The sequence below is a fragment of the Erithacus rubecula genome, assembly GCF_903797595.1.
Source record: "Erithacus rubecula genome assembly, chromosome: 10".
In the NCBI taxonomy this organism is placed as follows: domain Eukaryota; kingdom Metazoa; phylum Chordata; class Aves; order Passeriformes; family Muscicapidae; genus Erithacus; species Erithacus rubecula.
This window is the reverse complement of record NC_136662.1, coordinates 16,887,692-16,900,876: the sequence shown is the minus strand read 5'-3', so window position 1 is coordinate 16,900,876 and position 13,185 is coordinate 16,887,692. Positions and strand designations below refer to the sequence as shown.

General features: G+C 45.2%; 1 protein-coding gene across 5 annotated transcripts in view; it reads right to left on the bottom strand.

Moving 5' to 3' along the window:
• The window catches only part of PTPRF (protein tyrosine phosphatase receptor type F), a 368,934-nt gene extending 356,150 nt beyond the window's left edge, over positions 1 to 12,784 (bottom strand). For 3 of the 5 annotated variants that reach the window (XM_079313898.1, XM_079313897.1, XM_079313899.1), the window contains exon 1: positions 12,361 to 12,508. The gene's annotated coding sequence lies outside the window, so the exon portion shown is untranslated. Of the gene's footprint in view, positions 1 to 12,360; positions 12,510 to 12,606 lie in introns of those variants that run through there. The other 2 variants (XM_079313895.1, XM_079313894.1) reach the window with 2 other exon arrangements.
• Between the last annotated feature and the right edge of the window lie 401 nt (positions 12,785 to 13,185).

Here is a 13,185-nt window from a genome sequence, read left to right as displayed (position 1 = left end):
TCACACCACCAGCACAGAAAGCGCTCTGCAAACACATCTGTTCCTCGTGCCAATGCACAAAGACAGCACTGCAAAACTGAGCTGTGCAAGTTATTTCACACCACGTCAAACAACTCTGCTTTCCTTTCTGATGGCCCCAGGCAGGCAATGCCCCTCCAATAGCAAAGCCAACACCTCCACACAGCTGATAGCGAGCCACCAACGCTCGGGTCCATAAAGAGCACTTTTTACCCATTCTGAGACGCTCCAGCAACCATGCGAAAACAATTTAATTAACAAGATTATATGCAAACTCGTAAAGCAATTAAGTGAAAAGACAGGGTAGAAATTTTGCCAAACTTACATCTTTTAAGCACACCTAGAAACTACATTTGTATCAGAGCAAACTACCATAGAAACTAATGCAGTGGCTCTATTAACCAAAGCATTTTTCACTTTGAGACCAAAAATACAGGAGAATACTTGTTCATAGCTCATTTCAGAACCATTTTCCATTTAAAATATTTATAACTCTGTAATTTCAGGTGAGAAAACCATACTGAAAAGAGGAGTACATTACAGTACATTTCTCATTAATTTCCCTGTGAAACATTTGAGTCTCCAAAAATCTGACTTTTAAGTTAATTATGCACAATTTGGACACTCCAAAGTCAGGAATTCAGAGCTGAATCCCGTCTAGTCACTCACAAAACCTTTATAATGAAAACACATTATAATCATACTCTTTTCTTGCTAGAACAGACAAAAAGGCACTATCCTAATTTTTAAAACCACACATGAATCCCAAAGGGGCTTGTTTGGGTTTTTTTGTACTAGGTTTTCCTCCCATAAAATTTACTAGACCTACTTCTATCAGAAGACCTTCAGCAATGCATCCAGAAATGCACTGATTAAAATGCAGCAGCTGTTTCCTACTTACTTTCCTCAGATTTTAAGTATAGGAGTTTTACCTAGCTCTAATAAAGAGAATTATCACAGATCTTTAGAAGAAGGGGAAGACTGAGTGCTTCAGCATAAACATCTGCTCCCATCCCCTTGAATCTAAATGGAAACACAACGATTAAAAGCGTCACTGGTTTTAAATAAATTTCACTTTCTTACATTAGACACTGCATCAAAACCACAGCAGTTAAAAAGTCAAACAATTTTCCAGCTGGCTGCTACATACATTGAGAAACAAGACCAGTTCAAGATAATAACACGTCCTTTGTATTAAAATACCAGTCAAGCTGCTGACTAGGAGACAAATGAGTTTTTAAACCATTAGTACACACTCACATAACATTAAAAACAGTTCCATGGAAGGAAATTGGGATAACCGCGATACGCCTCTTCCAGCACAATATCGCCCTTGGATTTTTTGAGAAGTTATTAAAACTGGACTATCTCAGCTCGCTGGAAATTAATTTATCCATTATTACAATATACAGTAAATGCAGATTAGATCAGGTTTTGACAAGTCTTTTACACTTCTCAGGGCAGCACTGCTATTTCTGCCTAGGTTGGTAACTTTATCTACCAGCTAACCTTTATGGTGTTGACAATGTGCAATTAATAATTTTGTCCCTTGCCCCAATCCCCATGCTGCTGCAGATGATGTGCTGCAGTGACATCCCAGCCCCTCCTGGCAGCCTGGTCCAGCAGCAGCCCCAAAAGCACCCGGCGTGCCCCCACTCATGGCTCCCTTTCAGGATCTCACAAGACTTGGCAACAGCAGCAAAACAGAGCAGCCTCGAAATGGAGGAGGCGTCACCTAATGGAACATGACTAACAGGACTGCTGACTGTCCAAATATTTAACTGCTCTCCAGTGCCGTGGGTCAGATGGGTTAATCAAATAAACTTGCATATCCAGAGGGATGGCCCATTATTTGTGTTTTCTTTAAGTCCTTACCTGACTTTAGACTCTGAAAAACTACCAAGCTGTGAACAACTGTGAATCTCTGCACATAAAACCTAACAAAGAGACACCAGAGCTCTTCATCGTGAGCTGAAAATGAGGAAAAGTTCTTCAAAGAAAAAGCAGTTTTGCTGAATAATATGACAATTCTCTTCAGCAGACAAAAGCAGCACATGCTGATGGGAACTGACAAAACCTACACTAGGTACCTGGAAATATAACCCATGCCACAGCACACAGCTGCACTGCCAGTGGGACTCCAACACACATCCTCCCAGACTTAACCATTAAAACTCACCAGAACAAAAAAACCCCAATACAGACGGACAAAGTGGATGCAAAGCGTTTTCAGTGTATGACAATGGAAATGAAAATAAATCTAGGATTAAAATATAGCTTAGTTGCACTGATTTCTAATAGCATTTGTCTCCATTCAACAAGAATTTATGCACCATTTCAACCTGATAAGAATTTAATTTTAGGTAATAAAGCTTTACAAATTGAATTCAAAGGGAAAAAAAAAAAAAAAACAAAACACATTTCCCAATCATTTCCAGAGTTCCACAACTACAGACTTCAAGTAAAGGAACAGGGAAAACTGCCACTATAAAAGCAGAGCTGACATGTGACCTCTGGATACAGTCAGACTAGCAAGCAGCTACAATAAAAATCAATATTAATTCAACACACTTCTGTTTTGAAAATAAAGCAATGAAATTCCCTCACACCCACCTGCCAAAGGGACACAACTCACACCAACTTTGTCAAAGAGGATTTTTTAAATCTTTCTATGGGCATGTAATGGATTCCAAGACCGAACGTGCGCTGAATGTTCAGTGAACCAAATAATTTTTAATAGATTCCTCAGGGGAGTTTTTTTATATTTTTAAATCACTCTAAGACCTTGGAATGACAACCTGATTCAGAGGCAAAGAAAGGCTGCTCATGGAGTGGGGTATTGTGATTCTTCTGGGTTTTCCCCAGAAGAATAACAGTCACGTTTGTTGTGTGTACTTATGTACTTTAGAAATGTCTTCATTTCTACGAATCTTAAACTTTTAAAATTGCTTTTGAAAGCATATACTGAGCAATTTTAAAGTTCTGCCCTGCAGAAATACTACATAGAGAGTTTATCTAACAGAAAGGGGGAGGAACGCTGGAATGAAGCACTCACCTCCTTCAGCCACAGCTGCTAAGAGGTAGGTGACAGCATTAATGAAACCATCAGGCCCATATATCAAAAAGCCAAAAGTAGCACAAATTAGATTAGTTGTCCCATTTCAGATTAGTGAGCCTCCCCTCCCCAGGCCCCTCAAACTAATGCCCACCTGAACAGCAATGCCCCTATGACACGATGGCAGATTCTGCACAAGAAGCAGCCATCCCTTGGAAAAGGGGATTTTTTCCAGCTGTATGATTAAGCAGGCAGGGAAACAAGGCAAGGAGCCTCGAGCGCTGCCGTTGTCAGTGTGATTTCAGCAGGATTAGGCAGAGCACGATGGAGGAAAAGCCTCAGACAATGAGTCCTTTCATACACCAGAAACAAAAACTACCCCTAATCACACCCGCAATTCAGTTTCTTCCACTAATTCCTAATCAGACATCAACAAATAAAGCAAAACACTTATTCTTGTTTGAATTCTATGAAATAAAAACAAATGAAAGGAAGTGATCAACCCGTGCTGTAAAAATGTCGTTGCCTCTCCACCTCCTGATGGACGGGGTGCTGAGACAGGCATGAATGGTTGGGAAAGGAGCTTTTCCACAAAGCCCAACCATAGGGAAGTCCAAAGTAGAAGAGTGCTGCATTAACAAGCAGGAGAAACTTCAAAAACAAAGAGACAAACTCAGTCAAAACCCTCCTCTGTACATAAAAAGACCCTGCACCACAGTCATTAGAAAAAACATCTGGTGCACCACTTCGACTTTCTACATTAGTCACTGGACAGAAACAAAGCATCATTTTTTTTTCCAAAAGCAGCAAATAATTGCAAATCCACTTCTACACATAACCTATCATTTATCACCTCATCAGTGACTGCTTGAGCCTGACAGAATTAAACACTCGAGTTAGGCATTTCTGTTAAAAGCAATAATTACATCGTTACTGCAATATACAATAAAAATATAAACAAATCAGCCTAGCAATATTTTATGCACTCTCACTGAAGTAACACTAGACAGTAAACAGGCAACATTATAATAAAATTAAAAAAAGAAAAACACACCACCACCAAAAAAATCCACTTCCACCAAAGTATAGCTAATTCCAATTTAAAACTGTACCTACAGGCAAAAATACATAAATGCTTAGCATTATAGTGTTTATTTTAATTAAAATCCAACTGTGCAACAAAAATCCAAGAGTCTGATAACTTCCTTCAGATCCTAAGAAAGCCAGTATTCCAGAGCTTATATTCCACTTATAACCTACACAGTTATGCCAGCCACTCAAATGCCAAAGCCAGAATGTCTGCATTTGTATCTAAAACCAACACACAAGTACTAGCTCAAAGAAAAACATGGGAGAAGACAAAAAAAAAAAAAAAATGCAAAACAGGAGATCCCTTACCTGCTCCTTGTAGACAACAGTTAAGAGCATCAAAAATTCACTGGTCCTCAAAGCTCAACTGTTCAAAGTTTAATAGGGGGAAAAATACATCTCTTTAATTCAAGCTTACACTTACAAATGCTTTCCAGCAATGTAACTGCTGTGTAATGTATTCTTTAACACTGTACAACTCATGGTGCCTGCCCTGAACACTCAATGATCTAAGCAAACAAAACACAATTCATGATTTCTAGTGTGCTAAAGATGTTTTTCGTCACTGCAGTCAATTTGCTGATCCCAGCAACTCTGTGCAAATCATTTTAAAACAAACGTCTGCCCATGTACCTTGATGGTTCTGGCCAATGAAGAAGCCTTTGATCACTCCAGCAAATACTGTTGTGTCCTGAAGGATGCCCAGCTTTCTGACAGCAGGATGGGGGATCACTGGAAGAGCATGACAGCTGCCATGAGACGCTTCAGAACTCCTCCTTTTTATACTTAATTATGCTCCTTACTTCTTCCACAGGCATAAGAATGAGACTGGCATGGAGGTAAGTTATAGCAGCACACTTTACTGTTATCTTGTTTACAAAGAAGCATGGTAGGAGAGCTACCAGGGTAGCTCCCTCTTACAAGAGCCACGGTAGGAGCCAAGCACAGTTACCAGCAGTATCAGCAAAGCAAAGAGAGATGCTCACTGCCAGGAGGAGGCAACACCTCCATGCTAAGGACAGCACCAGCATGGGGGCAACGAGTGCCCACACTCACTCCAGTCTCATCCAAAATCCAGCTGCGAGGAAGAGACTTGTACTCTGCACCCACCCAAAAACAGCTGCTGGAATCACAGCCATGCTACAGGCTCCTGTAAGCTCTCCCTGTCTTGGCCTGACTGAGGGAAGCAGGATCCAGCACATACTGATCTCTGTTAAAATGAGGCCTCTGCAATGGGACAGACCCCAGGAAATTAGGCTAATTGACAGCCTATTCTAAAATGCCTCGTTTCTTATTTTTTTCCAGAGCCAAAAGCACTCAAATGAGTACATTTCCTTAACCAAAAGCATTAAGTTTAGTATTACAGGGTCCAAAGACATAGTAGAATCCAGACCAACAAAGGGTGTTACTCAGACTCCCATCTCACATGTACACTAAAGGAGAAAAACTTTCCTGCAAAAGTTTATAATCCTACCTCTGTCAAGAGGCAGAATTGAAGAAGTAACACCATAAAATCTGCTGAAATACTTGTGTCCCCAAGTGTAATTCTTCAAATCTGCATTTTATTAATGGCAAGCTACTCACGAAAAAGGCTATTGCAAGGAGACATTCAATATCTAAAATTCATGTTCAAAAATACATGCTTTATCCTAAGGTTAAACACAATTTTATGAGTACTTTTTTTTTTACCACATAACACAGGCGTTAGCATACACAGACTGTAAAGGAATTTTGGTGGTGCCAAAGCAGTCTCAACAAAATTACTGAGAATATATATTACAAAATTATTTCCACACCTTCTAGTTCATAGGTTTAAGAGGCCAATTTTCTTTGTTTATGGTAATTATGTTTTATATTTCACTGAACTTTGACATGATAAATGTATTATTGGATTTTGTGTGCATCTTTAGTCAATTTATGTAATCTTGCACATTTTGTAGTACAAGTAGTTAAAATACAATGGACAGTACATTAATAAATTACAGATTTTTTCCTTAAGGTAAGAGAATTATTATTGATTCTGCAACAACCAAACCTTTGATCAAATTTGGTGAAAACAAATGCTACTTAGTAGGATATAAACAAACATAACTCCTTTGCATTTGAAGAAAACCATAGTTTGTAAAAAGGAAACAACTCCATTTAAAAACAAGGTTACTTTTTTCTCTTTTGCCCTCATCTTACATCTTTGAAGTATGTAGCACCTTAACACATTCTTAATTCACTGTGTCCAAAAGGCTCCTTTGCCACTTCTATGGTTATTCTTCAAGACAAAAGATCAGAAGCACAGTATTTACCAGGTGATTTTTTTCATATGCAGCCTAAAAAATCTAAACATTATACTAGCCTTTTTCATACTTCTCAGATCAAATTTATCTTCCCAATTAACCATCTTATCAAAACACATCTAGGAAGAAGAAAATCTAACACATTGATATAACAATTACCAAAACTCCTCTAGAAAAACAGATGCAGATCGTCCCATTTCTTTACCTACTCAGAAAACTCTCTGGAAAAATGATGACTTTTCCAAAACACTGTAAGGTCTAACTTCATGGGGAAATGTAACAGAAGAATCAAGTACCATCCCATTAATAACTTCCTGCTCCTACAGAGAGAAAAGATATTACAAAGCTCAAGTGCCTGGCTGCCTTCAGCAGCAAGGATGACACATGATAGAAGAATCCATACACAGGAGGGATAGGAAAGCAACCCTGCTCTGTGGATCTCATAAAATAGAACAGATGTTATTCTTTGTATACATACGTGCAAGTTAGTGTTAAACACAGCATTTGCAGGAGGGGAAGGGGGGGAAAGTAAAAAGAAAAGGAAGAGAGGCTGACAAAGCCAACAGATAATTCCTCACCATGCATGCTCTGTTTGGTTTCGAGTGATGACTGGATTTCCAGCACTGCTTTTGAAAGAACAATGCCACATGCCTGCCCTTCATGCTTTTTCTCCGTTCAATTTCATGTGACAACTCCAAACTATAAACTTGTTGTGCCAACCTAAATAATTCCTCTTTCTCAGTATCGCTGGAAGAAAGTACTTACCCACTTGCCAGCTGCAGCTGAAGTTCTGTGCCAAGAAATAAATGTCTTTTGGACAGGTTGTAAACTGGAAGCTTCTACACCTGCTAAAGGACAAGAATGAGAATAGGACCATCCTATTCCTTCCCAGATTAATGGTATTGCTCTATTTCAGCTACACAGTGGATTGCACTTGATTAAAGCGTCCAAACAGAGCACTTCCTCTGAGTGCCCAGATCTTAGGAGATACTTTTGTCAATTTTGATCTCAACCAGGCTTTTTATAAACATTACTTCCATCCTCTGCTCCAAAAACCCTAACTTATCTCTGTATTTCCGATCTTTAGAATAAAGTTCCCAGATAATAGAGTCCTTGAAGGAGCAAGACCTGTTCCACCCCTTTTCCCTGCTAAGGCACAGGTGTATAAACATTGTGTGCACACTGACATTAAACAGCAAGTGCTCCAGCTTCCCCTACTTGGCCTCCTTTCACAGTCCCTGGAGACTTCAGCCTTCCTACAGAGAGCAAACACTTGCAGGCACTGGTCACTAAGCTCTCCTGATTAGCATAAGGTGAAGACCAAGGCATCTTTCCCACTGCCCAGAAAGATGATGATTAACAGAGAGCAGGAGGGACAGGCTTCGTGGCAGAACAGCTAAATTAGAAATCAAAAGAAGAGAGTGTGAATTAGTTTAAAGTCTTCCATCTCGGACCAAGTCAATACTGGGTTTCTCTTCCTCCTAGTGTTGAGTGGTCACTGGGTTCCTTAGCTTTGCAGGCAGGGATTCCCCCACATTTCATCAGGTGCCCCAGCACCCACAGGTGACACACACATATACATGACACACAGGGTAGCAGCACACAACCCTGATACCCACACTTCACTCTTCCCAGTCCTTCTCCCAGCTCACACAGCTTCCCAAGCACAGGATGTTACTGCCTGTTAATATGTTCTGGTTTTTTAGGGGGGCTCTCCAAAGCTCTGTGAAGCTTCTCATAATAACAGTGTCAGAGGCATGAATAAAACCTGTGTTGTTGCAGTGGAAAGCAGCTTTTTCTTCTTTAATCTACAATCATGGGTCCCTTCCCTATGCTGACCATTAAAACATTTTCATTTTGGCAGTGACTTGAATTTTATCTTCGCAAAAACACTGCCAAAATGCCAGTTAAAAAATCCAACTAATATGAATATGTAAAGATGAACATGTATACTGCTAAAAAGCCAAGTACTCTCTCCCATAGAAAACAAAAATAGAACCAACGTTACTAAACGCATATAAACAAACGATGATGAGGTACATTAAAAGAAATATACGTCTCAAAGCAAGCATCAGTACCATGAGCTTCATTTTAATCTAAGAGTAGTTCCATCTATCACCTTCACAAATAGAGCCAAGCAGTGCTTGTTCCCCTTGCTCATTAAAGCCCTGCAACTGGTACCTCCTGTATGCCCACATGCACCATTTCATTAAGCTCACTTGACATTAGATGAAGAAAGAGTACAAGAAAATTGCATATTCCCTGCCTAAAGTAAACTTGTCATTTAAATCTTGTGTATAGATAGAATTTGATATAGCACTGGCGCAGTGAGTCATTCGTCAGTTTTAGAGTTTGTACGACAGTATTCTTACATATGTTTTGCAATACTTTCCAGTTCACTACCACCCCATGTAATTACAAGTTTTTACTGGAAACCAAGCATATATTTTGGGTTTGAACACTGCACTGAAATATGTAGAAACAACGTTTACTTTTATGGTCAGATTTTGAGCAGAAGTGAATCTGCTGAAGGAGCCCTCACACACTGGGTGAAAGATGAAAGTCAAAGCATTGCTTTTAAAGGAGGGCAAGCAATGATGGAGAGCATCACAAGTATTTCTCAATGAATTACTCCAAACATAAACATAAGCAAGTCTCCTGTCAGTTTCCTTCAAAAGCTGTTTCTTAGCTATATAAGTTAAAACTGCATTCATTCAAAACACTATATAAAACAGCCAGTAGCTACTACAAGTGCTTTACTTGAAAATAATACATAATTTCACATCCTTCTGTACTGGGGCAAGAGATTACATTAATAATTTTCCCTACTGTCTTACCCTCACCTTTTAAGTTGCAAAACAGACGTGAGTAATTTAACTCTGACCCGTGGTTTCTAAGAAGCACCAAAAAACCACTGAAACAAAGACTTGTCCTGATTAATAGTACTAAAAAGATCAGCTCAGACTCAGACTATCATGTGGTGGCATCCAGCTCACTCCAATGCTTCACAGGAAAGTTTGCAATCCTTCAACAGGCACAAGTCCCACTTTTAATTTGCACACAGCCACAGGTTTACTGCTCAGGTAAGCTTCTTCAGTCTCTTAAAGCTGGTTATTATTAGTATTCCTTTCCACTATCTAAATTCACATCAAATGGATCTAACTGAATTGTACATCTCCTGCTATCTGATAAAAAGCTGAAGAGAAAAAGCACCCTTTGCCCAATTAGAGTCACCTGGTTAAGATTCAGGAACGGGCAGCAACAATGCGGGTTTTTTTCCTCCCAACTGCATATGCTATGACCTACAAGAAACATTTTCTGCTTAAAAGTAATGCTTAAATGGAGATCTATGGCTGAACATTATCACAAGGATTGCACTTACTTGACAGTCTGCTATTAGCCAACTCCATTATCGCTATTTGCAGTTTTTAAATGTACAGATTCAGAAGTAACTGTACAAAGCCTCCATTACAAGTGGATTTATGAAAAGCCACAGCAATAATCATCTTCATTAGGCATATCTTCCCACAGCCCTGCATTATGTGGACACAAAGAGGAAAACATTTCTTCTCCGTTACCCACAAGCTTAGATCTCTCTCTTTATAATCACAAGCTTTGACTGTCTCCTCTGCTTTTGCCAATGACAATTATCTCACATTCCCAAAAGCAGGCGACTAAGTTTAAAAAATAAAATTAAAAATATCTGCATACCTCTCAACCCACAATCAATATACAACCTAGGACAGCTTCTACCTCCAGAAACTGATACTTTCATGGGCAATATGAATGAGAATAAAATGTTGTTTGTGGCTTCTACTATTTTGCTAATGGCCCCAACCAATAGCCAAGACATATTCATGGACACACACACAAAGAAAAGGGCTGATGGCAATATTTGTAACTAAACTGAATATAAAAACCTCTTGGTCTGAAGTTATGCATTAACTTTTTGGCCATAAGCCATTTTAACCCCTTCACATATGTAGTCATGTTGCATCCTATTTCAAAAGCTAGACGTAGGCTAAAAAACTTGCACATTAAGATGGTTGGTTACAGGCAGAAACTGAGAACTTAAATAATTCAACACTGTCACCCACCACACATTCAGATCACAAACTGGCTGCTTTGCCACAAAGATTTTACTCTTTGCTTTCGAAGTTCAGATTGCTGATCATGCGCTTCACAGTACGGATATCTATTACTCCTACGTCCTCAGCCTCACAGCAAATCACCACAGAAGAAATAATAAAATCAGGATTAAAGTACACTTGTTCCTTCCATAAAACCAACCTCGTGAGCCACACATTTCCTGCATCATCATAATGAATGCAATGGACTTTATTTAAAAATCTGCTTTCAAAGCCTAACTGGCAGTCTTGGAACAATCACCCAGCAACCAGAAAGGGAGATAAGTCACTTGCAGCACAGAACCTTAGTAATCTTAAATTAAATTTGTCATTTCCCTAGCATTTACCTTGAAAAATGAACAAAGGTGGTTACAGAAGCAGCATAAGGAAACTCTATTTGCTCACTGTCCCTGCACAAGTGAGCTGCCTTCAGAGATCTCTAAACCAACAAATATTCAGCTGAAGCTTCGATTATCCAGTTATCGTCAGCCCAAATCACTTTTTACAGCTCAGTTCTAAACTTGACAAGAGAATATTGCATTTGATACTGACAACACGGCTTCATTTGGTTACATATGAAATTAACACGAAACTCCAAAACGCTCCAGAACAGCTGCCCCAGTCAGTTTCCTGGAAACAGACCACATCTTTCCCACACAAGAGGTTCGCGGGAACAGACCTTTAAACAGCGCGGAAATACTTTCTCTCATTGAATTTAATTTACGCCAGCTATTTGAACTGCTTGAAGTTGGGTCTTAACAGTTTGTGGGCGCAGAAACCACCGCGAAGGCAAAACGCACCCGCCCCCCGCCCTCGCCTCCCGCTCGCCCCGGGCTGCCCGCGCCGCTCCACGCCAGCCCGCCCGCCCCCCGGGCGTCCCGCGGGGGAGCGCTGCCCGCCCCACCGGCACCCCGACCGGCCCGGCGGCACAACAGGTTGCGGAGGCGGCTGCGGGGCAGGAGCTGGCCCCGCGGAGGCTGCAGCCGCACTCCCCGAGGAGGGCGAACGGGGGAGACCGGGATGATCGCCCCCAACCCGGTGTGGGGAGCCGGCACCCCGGGAGCAGCGGCGGAGCTCCTGCCCGCTCCCGCCGGGGACCCTTTGTTCTCGCCACCCAAGACGCCGCCGCCCGGCAGCCCCGCGCTCTCCCAGGCGGCGGCTCGCCCCACCGGGGGGGAAAGGCGCGGTCTGCCGCCCCCCGCTGCAGCGCCCTCCCTCGCTCCCTCCTGCCGCCGCAGAAACGGCCGGCGCCGGCCGCGGGAATCGCTCCGGGCCACGGCCGATGGCCCCGCGCCCCGCACACGGCACGGCCACCCCGCCCGGAACGCCCCGCGGCGCTCAGCGCTGCGCCCCGCGGGGTGCGACCCCCTCTTCCCCGAGCCCAGCGCCCTCAGTCCGCCCGCCGGGGCTGCCCCGAGCGCCGCAGCCGCCCGGGAAGGTCACGCCGCGGCGGCAATCCCCGCGCCCCCGGCTCCGCGGCGCCGGCAGGTGCCTGGCTGGCCCCCGCCGACCCCGGGAGGCTCCGCGGGGCGCAGCCGCTGGCCGCCGGGAAACCGCGTGGCGGCCCCAGCGGACGGCAGGGGGGCTCCGGTACCGCACGGCGGCCCCCACGGGGCACCCGGGGCGGCGGCGGAGCCGAAGCGAGTGGGGCCATCGCTCGGGGGCCGCGATCCGAGGGCTCAACAGGCGGCGGAGTTTGGTGGCTTCCAGGGAGACGATCCCGCCGCGTCGGGAGGCGGCCACGGGGCTGAGGAGGGAGAGGCGATGCAGCCGAGCCACTTACCGGGGCTCCGGGGCTCCGCCGTCCGCATGCTGCCTCCGGGCGCCGCGCGAGAACCCGCTCCGCTCCCCGCCGGCAGCTCCGCTCCGCTCGCTCCTTCAGCCGCCGCCGCCGCGCGGGACCGCGCTCCGCGCGCGCCGCCGCCAGCCCGCCCACGCCGGGGCCGCGCGCCGCTCCCGCCCCGCCGCCAGCCCAGCCCAGCCCATCCCTGCCCGCCCCGCCGCCGCCACCTGCCGCCCGCGGGCTCACCTGGGCTGCGCTGCGCTGGGCCCCGCTGCCGCGCTGGGCCCCGCGGCGAGGCGAGGCGCTGCTGCCGGCCGAGTCCCGCTCCGCTCTACCGCGGCCTGCGCTGCGCTGCCGCCCAGCCTCGCCGCCGAGTCGGCCCGCAGCCAGCGGGCAGGGCCCGCCCCGGCCAGGTGTGGGCGGGGGAGGGCGGGGGGCGGCCCGGTGGGGCGGGCGAGGGCGCGGCCGCGGCCCCGGGCGGGCGCTGTGGAGGCGCCGCCGGAAGGAGCCGGACTGGCAGCTGGGGGCCCCCGCCGCTCTCCTCGGCCGGCTGCGGGAGAAGGGGCTACAGCCCCACCGTGCTTCGGAACGAGCCACTTTACCGCGCCCGGTCCCTCCGCTCTTAACCCGGCCCGCGGGGCGGGTCCGAGCCGGGATGCCGGGGGTGGCCCCGTAGGTGCGAGGAGCGGCGGCCGGGCTGCAGGACGGCTCTCGGCGGCAGCGGCTGAGCGTCGGGACCTGTTGCGGGCTGTGCCGGCTCGGCCGTGGCGCGGCTGTGCGCGGTGTTTCTGCCCGTGCGCTCGCCCAGCGACCCGATGCTCGTTT